This window comes from Melopsittacus undulatus, chromosome 1 (genome assembly GCF_012275295.1).
Source record: "Melopsittacus undulatus isolate bMelUnd1 chromosome 1, bMelUnd1.mat.Z, whole genome shotgun sequence".
In the NCBI taxonomy this organism is placed as follows: Eukaryota; Metazoa; Chordata; class Aves; order Psittaciformes; family Psittaculidae; genus Melopsittacus; species Melopsittacus undulatus.
In genome coordinates this window covers 147,706,126-147,719,346 of record NC_047527.1, presented here as the reverse complement: position 1 = coordinate 147,719,346, position 13,221 = coordinate 147,706,126, and the positions used below count along the sequence as shown (strand labels likewise).

General features: G+C 37.3%; 1 protein-coding gene across 1 annotated transcript in view; it reads right to left on the bottom strand.

The window, feature by feature from the left end:
- CNTNAP2 (contactin associated protein 2) overlaps positions 1-13,221 on the bottom strand; it is a 1,129,462-nt gene that overhangs the window by 569,316 nt on the left and 546,925 nt on the right. The gene's annotated exons all lie outside the window — the stretch shown is intronic.

Here is a 13,221-nt window from a genome sequence, read left to right as displayed (position 1 = left end):
CAGCTGACTCTTTGCAATGCAAAACATGTCTAATTTTGTGAAATAAAGTTTTTAAGATGTCAGGCTAAGTCCCAAATGATTAAATGATAACTGGTTGGATTCTAGACAAGGGCTTTATGATCCCTCTGTGTATTTTCCACCTCCTTTTTACATTAATATGGAATAAACTGAAAATAGAATTTCCAGAGGCAGGCAGTAAGTCCTGACAGTACTGACAGGTACCAGACAGACATCACTGACATGGGGTGAGCTGCAATGAATTCTCAGAGGATAGGACCTTGTACATTCTCAGACCTCTTGCTGCTGTGCTTAGATAATCGGCAGGGTAACTCTCACATAACTGGGTTAAAAGAAAAGTTGCATTGCAGTGCCTTTCTCAGAAGCAGTGAGATTCAAATTCTCTTTGGATTTCATTTGACCTGAGATTTTGACTTCAGGACTGGCAGTGTCAGAAGCACATTCTGTCTGGGCTTTTCTCTGCAATGTACAAACCCCCTCAATTTCTACCATTTCCAGTGTGAACTGAGGGTACATGGCTCAACAACTCAACATAGTATCAAGTCTCCTAGGAGATTATACTGGTATGAGTGGAGAATAAACCAAGTTGCTACTTCAGGCTTCTGTATTCCCAGATGTGTGAATCACTAAACAGAACAGGAAGAAAATCCATCTACTGCAATGTCTCATATCCCTGTGTTAGTTCAGCATGTCAGCATAATCAGAACTTTAAGTTAATAACATCTCATGTTTGTTTATGACTGTGGCTATCTACATGCCTGGTAGGACTTAAAATGCCAGATACAGATATGAGTTAAAAGTTTTGATCCAATATGAACTTCAGCTATTGAATGTGATGATTTGAATCTGTTCATCTCTGTTGAAGTGATTCTGATGATACCCAGAACATTTGGAACTCTAATTAAGAATACAATTTCTTTTAAACGATGAATAATGCAGGAGTTCGTTCTTTGATTTTACACCTACTACAGTTTGCTCATCAATTCTGTGACAATGCATATCCCTTAAAAAAATATAAATCTCTAGTGAATTCCACAAAGGTATATTTATAGTATAAGAGATGATTATTCTGAGATTTGGGTGACATCACAGAACAAATACATGTACTTTCTACAGATAACTAAATTGAAGGGAGAACTTCCTCTTCTGCATGTAAAATGTGACACAAGAGCTAATCAACCTGTTATTAACATTAGTACTTAATAGCACTTAGTGTTTTTCTATTTATCATTCAAAACATTTCTGAAACATTACTAAATACATTCAAGCTTGGAATTCTCTTCCATTAGAAGCTGGTAAGAATATATTCTTATATCTGTTCTAAATAACTTCTGCAGAAGTTGAATTTACTTTAAGACAAACTAGAGTGCTACATGTTTAATATGACTATTGTGTAGAAAGAAAAATAAAGAACAGGAACAAATCCACTGCTATAGAGTCTTTAGTTGCTCCTGTGTAATTCCTTTTTCCACTTGTACTTTTATATTCAATGTCAGTGCTGAAATTGTGCTAAAGGCATAATCTAAGGCACACCACATTGGGCCTCAGCCTATTTCCATAAAAATAACACATACTTGAAAAGGCAAAAATAGCTAAACTATTTGCTTCAGTTGTTTGTATGTGGCAAAAGCCTGTAAATAAACAAGGCTTGTTTTCTCTGAATATTTGGCACCTGGAATTTAAGACCATACACAAGAAAACTTCTAAGGAAGCTGAAGTAACTGAGTACAGCTGCATTAACACACCAAAGCAGAATGAAAGCCCCCAGAAAGAGGCAAAAGAATTAATAAAATCAGGATGTAATAAACTAACACATTATTTTCTAACCTCCTGCAGAGCTACCAATATAAGATACGTAACTATATTGGTTACGCACTTTTTATATTTAAATGCTTATTTGTCAAAACCTTGACTCAACACTGACTTATATTTCTCTACCTCCATCTGCCTCAGTGTACAGTCACATTTTATATCTAACAGTTCTTACCTTGCTACAACCCTTTTCTGTTCACTCTTAGAACCATGGAATTCAGTAGCACAAAGGCCTGAAAATCCTGGAAACAATTCCTGATGGGGAAAGAAAAACCTGTTTTCTGTGGACCTGCTTCATTCTACCACATGACTCTTCAACAGCTCACTATTTACTGACAAGAATACTAGCTAAAGTGGCTCTGATTCACTGTTATGGGAATGGCCAGGGAGCCCTAAGGCTGAAAATACCTGAAAAAGCCTTAGAAAACAGAGAGGACATGCACTCTTTCTACAAAAAAATAATGCAAGATATTGTATCCAGGTGCAGAACATCTATTGCAGTGTCTGAGTATGATGACAAAAGCAAGTCTTTCTTGTGGGATGGTCGTATTTCAGATACTTACTGATTCTGTATGGGTTTATTGTCATTATTTAACAGAGTAAAACCTTATTCTAATTCTGAAACAGCCTTACAGAGACTAATAATCAGTAACACTTATCACAAATTCCTGACATGAGGAAGAAATAACACTAAAAATGCAAATCTAATGGACTGGAATATGGAACAGATTGGACTATAATGCTTCTAAGTGACATAATTATTTATTATTAGTCTCAATATTAGTTAATAGTAATAACATATTATTATAATAATTACTCGTAGTAAAAAAAGGAACTATACAATTCCATATTTATGCAGCAAAAGATAAAGGTTGCCAGAGCCAAAGGCCTGAAGATTAGAAATAAAAGAAAGATGAACCAAGCCTCACATTCATGATAGCATTCTCCTACAAACAGCATCTGAAAAGCACAGTTTGTACTGGGCTGCTCAAAGCAAGAAAGAACAAGACAAAGAAAGAAGAGGGAAGTGCACTCTTTCTATTCCAATTCTGTTCAACAGAAATCTGAATAACCAATGTCTTCCTGCCAAAGGAAGACAAAACAGTTTAGTGAATTCTTGATGTTTTTGTTGTTTTATTTTAAAGCGGCCTGCCAACAAAGCAGCATTCTTTAGCATTCAGAGGTTTTGGAACATTAATATTTAGTAGTGTACTTTTTCAAAGCATTAAGCATCCTGAGCACTTTTGCAAGAAGCTTACTTGTAAATTTAGTGGGACATGTTGTATTTTATTACATGTATTCAATTCCTTATTACTGTGTTAACGATATACCCTGGGGGTTGTGAGGAATGAGAATAAAATGTGCTTTTGGATTCTAAGAGTTAGGACTTGCTAACTTGCTACCAATCAATCCTGACAGGTTAAGGCCATGGCATGATTTGAAAATTCCTTTTGAACTGTACCAGATACAGGGAAAGTTCAGCACTCTGCTCTTTCTCTATTATAAAGAACAGAGCTGGTGAACATTTTTGGGGTCATAATGTTGTATGCTTTCTAAATGCAATGAACAAAAGTGAGCATGTCTCATACATATATGTTTAAGAATGTCTTTGAGTATCTCAGGCATCTCCAACTAAAATACCAACAAAGTTTCTTTCTGTAATTGCAAATAAACTCTAATTGCAAACCCTAAGATAAATGAATAACAACACTCTGATACACGACTCAATGTAGGTAACACTGAAACACACAGATTACATTTCTCTCTAGGAAGTATTAAACTATTAGTGGAAGCACTGCTCAAGCTCTGAATGAAACAGTATCTTAATTGAAGTCAGGCATGTAGTAACAAGACAACGGGGAATGGCTTTATATAACATGGGAGATTTAGATTAAACATTGGGCAGAAGTTCTTCCCTGTGAGGGTACTGAGGCACTGGCACAGGGTGCCCAGAGAAGCTGTGGCTGCTCCGTCCCTGGCAGTGTTCAAGGCCAGGTTGCATGGGGCTTGGAGCAACCTGCTCTAGTGGAAGGTCATGGCAGGGGGTTGGAACTGGATGAGCTTCAAGGTCTCTTCTGATCCAAACCAGGCTGTGATCCCATGATTCTACGATATATGTTTCACAGGCCACAGGGAAGGCAAAGAAAGAACTGTGCCATGCCTAGTTCTGTACCTTTGGAAGATGCTTCAATACATGAAGCTCATCCCCCCAGGACCATATACTCTTGTGCAGCATACAGCAAAGCTTGATCACACAGCAAATTTAATCAAACGTATCACTTGTTGCCAACACTACAGAAACCAGCCTAACTCTCCTAAAGGTGCCTCAGCACCACATTCTTTCCCAGATTCAGTACAGTCAATAGTATCATCCTTGTGTTGGGAATTACAGATCCTAGAGACAGGGGATCTGCTATTACTGTTTTCAGAGGTAATTATCTAAGTACCAACACCAGAATATTAAAAATGTTACTTTCTTCAGGTAGAAACCGTGTGCTAGTGCTGTAGTAAAGTTGATTTGACTTAGCTGTTGGTTTTAATGCATGTGCTAAGTGCATAAAAAGAGCTGTTAAAACATTACAAAAGGTTAATCGATAAAAGCCTCATTTTTGAGGACATGTATTATGTTGTTCCACTATTGTAAATCTGCAAAAGCAAAACACAAGTTATTTTTGCATTTTAAAAGAATGCACCCTTCAAATATTGCATATACATGTATTTCCTGGAAAAGGCATAAGGGAAATCATGCCTCTAAACATGCTTTTCTTTAGTAAGAAAATATTCTTACTTACATTAGTAAATATTCTATACACCTCTTAAAGGAGATGTATAGAATTTTCAGTATTTGTCCTCAGTGAAACAGTTCAGTACGATCCTGCTTATTGTTAGCATAAACTATGTATTTTATAGTGGCTGGTTCACAGCAAGGGAACCAAGTTGGCTTTTTTCCCCTCTCGAATACATAAACTTAATAAGCAAGCTTTTTAAAGACAACATCATCTGCCATTCAGCTCAACAGAAACCAAACGGCTTTGGTTGCTCTGTTTCACCTCAGTGCTTATGTGCTGCTGCTTCAGCAGCATTTGAAAATTAAATGAAACAATGTGCAAAACTGCCTGAAGGTATTCACCATCTTTTTCAAGACCAAAGAAAAGGGAGAGCTAGCAACATACGACTGGAAAATGCTTTTTTCCTGAGTCTATTTTTGCAGCTAAGGGTAGCCACTTCTGTGAACTAAGATGAATAAAACCTAGACAATTCAGACTGTACCTGATGCCATTTCAAGGAACCACTTTGATAGAAATTGCTTTTAGTTCTGTCAATGTCAGTAGAAAATGACCAAAATGCCAAAATACACATCACAGTTGTGCATGACTGAAAGAAAACAGGAAGAAAACAGGAAGGGCAAAGCTGACTCAGAAGAGCTGCACTGGCTGTGTAAAAAAATGGAATCCATCCTTTGGGCTAGATGACATTCTGTGTCACTAGTGCAAACCTGGAGGTCAGCAGAAGCACTATGAATTTACAATGGTGTGACTGAAAACAGAATCTTTCCTCTAGCACATAAGTTTTATACAGCATAAAATATGTATGGATGCTTGACAACTTTTCCTTTCATTATACACAAAAGTGACTCTCTCTTCTCTCTAAAATAACACTGTCAAACCAAGAGGGACTGCCAGAAACCTGTCACAGATAATAATCTATTTGCCCAGGTTCCTGAATAGCAATGAAAAAGAAGACATTGAGTGTCAGTTCCCAGCACATAAATTAAAGTTCCATGACTGTAATTAGGTTGTGTTCCCCCTTACCCCCACAAAAGAATCGTGTTTGATATTACAATGACTTTTAATTATTTTCCTGTAAGTAAGTGGCTAGAGGTATTGCAGGACACCTACCCAAGGATTAGTGTTAAATAAGATTAAAAGATGCAAAACTCCTTGCAAACTCAAAAGAGTTTCAAGGACATCTGCACTAGAAAGAATATTCCTGGTTCTCCTCCAAGTGCCAATGCTGCAAATGCCTACTTTAAAAGAAACTAAAATCTCCTTTTTTCCATTGCATTTGGAGAGGATGAAAAGGTGAAAAGATAGCATTGGCTGTTTTAATCTACATAGTTGATAGCTTCCTCCCACAGTGGTTCTGCACAGTGTTATGTGGCCCACTGCTTGAAGGTTCTGTGCCCTTTTAATGAAATGCTATTATGCCATACATTTAGGAAATAATAACTTACAAATGAAGGTCTGAGACCTCTGGTCTCGCAGTCTGTCCCTAAACATTATTTTTAAGTGTAAGGAAAACAAATATAGTACGTTCTTAGTGGAGACCCCCTTTGCTGTTCTTTCTTGTTTCTGAAGCAATATGGTAAGAATTAAATCTGCTACAAAGTGAACTAAAGAGCTAACATAGCACTAAGTTGGATTAGAATTTTCAAGGAATGATAACATCTATGCAAGAGTTTACAGGAACCATCTCATTTTGTCATTAACAGACAAATGGGCTTTTATAAAATTCCTACGTTTAAGCCACTGGTGCTGGATGTCATTCATGCTGCTGCTGAAAGCACTGGCTGACCCGATTGTGAGGTTGTCACCTTTACAGAATAGGAGGCAGAGATGGCAAACTAGTATATTGCAGGAAAAAACATAATGTTTCTGATATCCAGTCTTTCAGATATTAGAAAACATTTCCTTCTTCATTTATATTATATGAATGCTCAACGGTGTCCTGGGGATACTGCTGTCAGGATGTGCATAAACACAACAAATGTAACTACAGCTCCTGTCTCTATTTAATCCTTTTGATTATTTCTTTATTACTAATCTAGAAAGAAAATAATACTGGGAAAAAACACATTTACCTCAATGAGCACATGTAAGTCCTGAGAAGCCTCCTGTATACATCTAGGAAGCTTGTCAGGAAGAACAGCCTGGTTTCTTGATTCTCAGGTTCCTCTATGCTTACAAGGTACCAGCACAACCAACAAAGACCTATATTACTTTCAGTGAAGTAGCCACAAATGGTACTGTGTTTTAGAATGCACACCCAGTGCTTAGTAGGCAGCTCTCCAGTGAAAATCAGTGAGTGATGAAGCAGAATTCACAAGACCCCTGAACTAAAGTCACCCGTTTTCTTAGACAAAAAAGCCTGCAATCAGGGACTCTATTTCTTGCTCTGACTGGTCTGAGAGTCTACTGTACTGAGATTTAAAAATAGACCAGGAGAAAAACATGTGGAAGAAAGAATAACAACTACAAGGATGCTGGAGAGGGGCTATTCATTAGGGACTGTAGTGAGAGGACAAGGGGTAATGGGTTAAAACTTAAGCAGGGGAAGTTTAGATTGGATATCAGAAAGAAGTTCTTTACTGTAACGGTGGTGAGGCACTGGAATCGGTTGCACAAGGAAATTGTGAATGCTCCATCCCTGCCAGTGTTAAAGGCCAGGCTGGACAGAGCCATGGATGACATGGTTTAGTGCAAGGTATCCCTACCCATGGCAGCAGGTAGGAGCCAGATGATCTTAAGGTTCTGTGATTCTACTCCAAGCATGTCTGTTTCTCAGTTCTGTGGAATTCAAAAGCACAAATATCTATTCATGTAACTGCATTCACTGCTTAAAGTCATTAGCCAAAATTAAACACAAAAGGACACAAAACTGGCTATCTGTGAAGGAAATAGTTCTCTACTATTCTTCTGATGCTAACTCATCATCATGCTGTCTTCTGTGGACAAAATCTGTGTCTCTCATCTTGATCATACTGACAAGTGCCGCACGGGTATCTGTCTCCACTTACTAACATTCAGTTATAAAGCAGTATCAGTAATATGGAAAAGACCTGGTGGGAAATGTTATCTCCCCACCAGAAGTGCACTTTTGCTGTGTGTATACAGACTCCTTATTTAAACCTTCATTTAGCAACAGACGCAAAAAATACTTCTCAGTTCCCACATAACACGGACCTGGGAATTGTCACTGGAAGAATACCACTTCAGATCTGTCACAGAACGACATTTTATTACCTGAAGGATGTTATCTTAACCCAGGGTCTGAAATATAAATGAACTGCAATTCAGATGACTTGAGATCTAGCAGAAGGACGCAAGGGTGGAAAGCTTTCCAGAGAGATTCCATGGGTAGAGGTCTGATTTATTTAATACAGATAAATATGACAAAAATATATTCATATCCCAACTTTTAATAAGTTTATGGTTGACTGAAGGAGCTAAAGACATCCTTGACAGCAACTAATATACAAGATGTTAACTAGGAGAGTTGGAAGAGGAAAAAGGGAGCTCCAAGGAGATAAATTCAGTTTAATGGCAGAAGATTTTGGACACTGAAAGCTTCTCTGTTAAGATATTATGGGCCAAAGGAGACGATGTCCTTTTTCAGTGACTTATCATTTGTACTGTGGGATAAACCTCAAAGGATCTTTATAGAGCCTCTAGCATTTCAGTTGAGCAAAGAATGTTTAGATATGAAAGGTCAGACCTGTCTATGAAAAGACAAGCGAGAAAGTAAATAAAGGATAAATCAGGAGATTATTTCAGAATGTGCCACCGTCAAAACTCTGCCTTTTCTCAAGAGGCAGAGAAGTTCTCTTCTGTATTGAAACAGGGATTTGAGGTTTGCTGATTACAAACAATGGAAAGCCACTACATGAGTCCTCATGAATGTCATTTTGAGTGTTACAATTATGTCTAAGCAACACTCTTCATGTTTGTTAAGGAGTTACCAATTGTTCTGCATGCTGAAAGCTTCAGAAAAGGTTGGTTTCATTAAGAAGGACTTTGGGTTAAGCTGCTGAACCAGGCAGAAAGAAGTAAGTGGAAGAAATGATGGCAAATAGAACATGAGCTGTGGCTTAACCCTGCACTGAACAGCATTTGCATGTGGCTTTGGGAGGAGATTCAGAAGAGTTTTTCTGGCAAAGAGAGGTGTGGGAGGATGACATTTTCCAGCTGCTGATTTCTTCTGTGCTCACGAAAGAAGACATTAACTTGTAAAAAATCATAAAATAATTCAACTTCATCAGCAATTTGTTCTCAAAACTGCAAGATCACAAATTCTGAGTAGGTTCTCAGAGTAAATGGGTATCACATATCAAAATTAAATAACTTTTAAAACTGTAGCAGAATATCAGAATCCTTTGGTATTCAAACTACATGAGAAATCTGCTTTTAAAAAGTAATTAAGCAAAGCAAGAACACTTCTGTCTTCTATCTTCTGAGCCTAGCACTGCTTCCATCAATCCTTGGGTGAAGCCAGCAATATTCAGGAAGTTTTCCTGAATCCCGTGATGCCAAAAGCAGAATTTCATCCAAAACTACAAGAAGCAGTAAAGACAAATCTCTTAACTCTTTTCTGAGATTCTCTCCTGTTATTAATCCCTTTGCTGGGACATACACATCTATAAAGACATTAATCCCAGTTTACTCTGCAAAGTCAATAGAATGTTTAACTCTTTGATTATTTCACCTGTATAATTCTGCACAGCCAGTAGCTTACTTCTTCTAATTAAATCTTTATTTCAGTTCTCGGTGGGCCTGATTTTGCTCTTACTAACAGCAAATTTATTAATATAACTGTTATCAATCAAATGGTGGTAGTGTCCAAAAAACATTAACATAAGAAAAAGCAAAATCCAGGCCATTGACACTGTATGATAGTCTCAATGATCTCTTCATAGCTCAGTGTGCTTACTGGACACTTACCAGAATGCTGGGCAGTGAAGAGAAGGGAAGGAATTTTTTCTCGTTTAAAGACCCTGTTATGAAGGAATAACTGGCAAGGTGATGAAAAAAAAATGAAGAACTCTGCTCAGTAAGCAAAACCAAGCAGTAAATATAACCACAAGGATTAATCATCTTTGTCCCTTTCATATGTACTACTGTTTGAAAGCTAAACTGCATATTAAGGTAAAATATTCTGTTACAGTCAAAATTGTGTTATGGGCAAAAGAGTGTACACCTTATGGACATAGTGAGAAAACTATTACTGATTTAACTTTACTGCCCCCACCATTCACCAAGCTGAAGCCCAGGACAGGTCAGAATCTAGTTGTTTGACCACTAGTTGTTTGGCCACGTCAAGTAAAACCTGAGATTCTGCTTTACCAGGTCAGCATAAAAGTCTGTTGCATTTTACTACATTTTGCATTCATGCTTTCTATTTGACTGCATTACTGAATCCTGTCATTCACTATATACAGTATATGAACCAGAAAAAGTAGAATTAATTGGCATATAAAATATAAACCTCTTTCTGAATTCTCAGATTAGAAGTAGCTCTCACATTTTAATAGTAAATTGATTCTGCTTGCTGATTATTTGATGTTGCCTACAAACCTTTTTATAATGTTCTGTAAACGCCTCACCTTCTGACTCTATAGGTAAGTAGTAAACACAGCTGTGTGTACTATATGGGACTGGAAGTGCAGCTCCTTTAGCTGTACCTTCTATGCATTATTTAATTTTTATTTTTGTAAAGTGTCATCAAAATACTTCAAATTTGCCTTTCTCTCCTCAAACTAAATGCTCAAGTGAATCAGGTATGAAAGTTACATCAAAGAGACAGGAAAATCTTCACATACTGTCTGATCCCTCCCAGGCATAACAAAGCACTTCATGAAGTAGTTCACTCAGTAAAGAGGTTTGCAGTGCCCAGCTACCAGTGAGAAAGGTGGGAATTTGACTATATTTGATACACTGGAAGGCTAGACTTGCCCATTTATTTGAACTCTACTCATGCTAAAATAGAGCTCCCTAGTCAGTGCATGCAGCTTTCACGTGCCTAAAGAATATGATGACACTGAAAGCCAGATAAAGCAGGACTGTGCTCCACACTAGTATCTTTGGTACAGAGACATGCAGGAACAAACTGTCAGCTGCACAACAGCACACAGTTCTCTCACAGAATTCCTTCTGGTCAGTTCAGCTACTGTTTCTACAGCCAGCATTAGACTATGCCCCATAATAAACTGCAGATGTCCCCATGTTAACATGGAAAGCCGGCACTAAAAACTGCTCCTGAAAGTAAGTTAATAAATTACAAGAGGCGTATAAAATAAGGACTAAAAGAAATTAGCTTCTTCTGGGGAAAGTACACAATTACAGGTGTCAGGCAAAAGTACAGTAAAGGTCTGAAATAAAAAACACACCTGCACCTAGTTTGAGGATTTAGTTACCCTAATTCTTCTTGACAAAAAGGGGGTGCACCTCCCATTGGGCAGAACTCTGATTATTCATACCCTACACATGCAATGACATAGAAGGCTGCACACTTGACTAAACAAAATTCTTTGACAGCTGTTAAAAATAATCAGTGAGGAAGTGTGCATCTTGTATCTATAGGACCACAACACACAGAAATCTTTGTGCCAAAGGAAGACCACTGTGACTTCTACATAAACCCAGCAGGTTTATATGCTGATGCCTTAATTCCCTGCACAAGAAGCGAATATGAAGGTCACTATGATATTTGCTGTACAAGAGCAGTGTTCTTTCTGCAGCCTTCCCTGGCTGATGCCATAGTTTGCTTTCCTGCATTCACACACACAGTTAATTTCACACAACACTGAAGTGCCTGTTGCAACCAAGTATGAAACTAAATATGAAAGTGTGGAAATAAATCAATACCTTCCCAGGATAGCTATGCAAAAATAAAAAGTCCACACCCTGAAAATTAAACAATAAATGCATTTTTACTGTGGTGTAAATTGTAATAACAAAGGAAACTGCTAACTCTTTAAAATACTAAAACTGTTGTATGTATATAGTGGGCTTTACAGAGATTAAGAGCAGCATCATGGCTGTAAGAATGAGTGGCTGCATTTGATTCTTGGGCTATTACATAAACATATACAGACTGAAAAGATTTACTCTGAAGAACATTCAGTTCAGAATAGTTCAGAAGAAAGTCAGAATATGAAAGCCCTGGTTCTACACCACAGTAGCTGTAGAGGTTTTGTGGGTGAAGGTCTGAGGGAAAGCAGAAAAGCAAATCAGAAGGGCTCACAGGTGTTTTCTTATCAGAATGTAAACGTAATGGAATGTCAGAATGGTTTTATATCAATACATATACTAGGCAAAATTAGTGTCAAGCTGTTGAAAGGCACGAGGAAGCTCATGAAGAAGTACTGTGCATAGCCACTTCTCCCTGCAAACTGGGAGTTGTACTAGGTACAGCTAAGGAAGAAAGAATTGAGGTTGATAATTTCACGTGTTTCCTAATTATGATGCACTAGCACCTTAACAAAATATTCCTGTTCAAGATCCTCCTGTAGTACCAAAAAATTACTTAATTCTTTTATGAGAGTATTTATATAAGAGGCAATGAAATGCTAAGTTGCAATCAATGGTGATGACTTCTTATGCTAAAACAAAATACACTGATAGAAGGAGGAACATATTTCTCATTAAAAGATTTAAATTTTATGAACCAGGCAAACTCTGATTTTTCATTGTTTTCATATTTTACTCAGTTCTATGGTTAAAATAATTATTTTCATTTCATGCCTATTTCATTATTTTCATTTCACCCTATTTCATTAACAGGGCAAAAAGAGAAAATTCAAAAATGTCCACGTGCCAAATGAAACATTACTTTCCTACATAATATATGTTTTCTCATTAAAAAAAGGCATTTTTTATTTTTTCTTACATTTCTTCACATTCCTGTTTATATGACTATGCAGACAATATATTTTCAAATAGAAATCAAACAAGTAGACATAAAACCACTGCCATTCATTCAGAGCTAGATCAGTAGATCAACCCTATTGAAGACTGAAGACTCCACTATGAAATTAAGAGAAAATAGTAATTACAGATGATTTCAGGCAAAACCAGGCTGATAAATTAGGTCGTCATAACTGCTATTTGAAATAATCACTGTGTTGTTTTTTTTATGGGGAGCTAGATCCATTTGCAAGCAACCCTGTATCTTCCAACCATGATGAGGTTATGACTCCTTTGAAAAGTGTTGACTGACACGATGTAGCTATGGCTGATCCAGAAATGCTCATAAAGAATCTAGACTGGAAGTATAATTTACCAATATGAAAGTATCAAGTAATAACAAAAGGCAATCAACTGACACTAACACACACCCTTTCTTCCAGCAACAAATCTAACATTGCACCATATACCCAGTATTCCAAAACCTACTCGCTTAGGTGCTAAAAGCTCTGGTACTCCAGTAGCATGACTCTAAAGCACACTTAGAGAATGCCACGGTATTTTTCATGCCAGCCTTGTGGTTAAAACAAACATGGTTGGGGTTTCTGTTCTTTTCGTTTTTCTCTTTAATGAGAGCCTCCTAATTATTGGCAAGTAACAGGAACAGCTTAATTATTAGGCTACTCTCAACATGGAGTACCCACGTCCT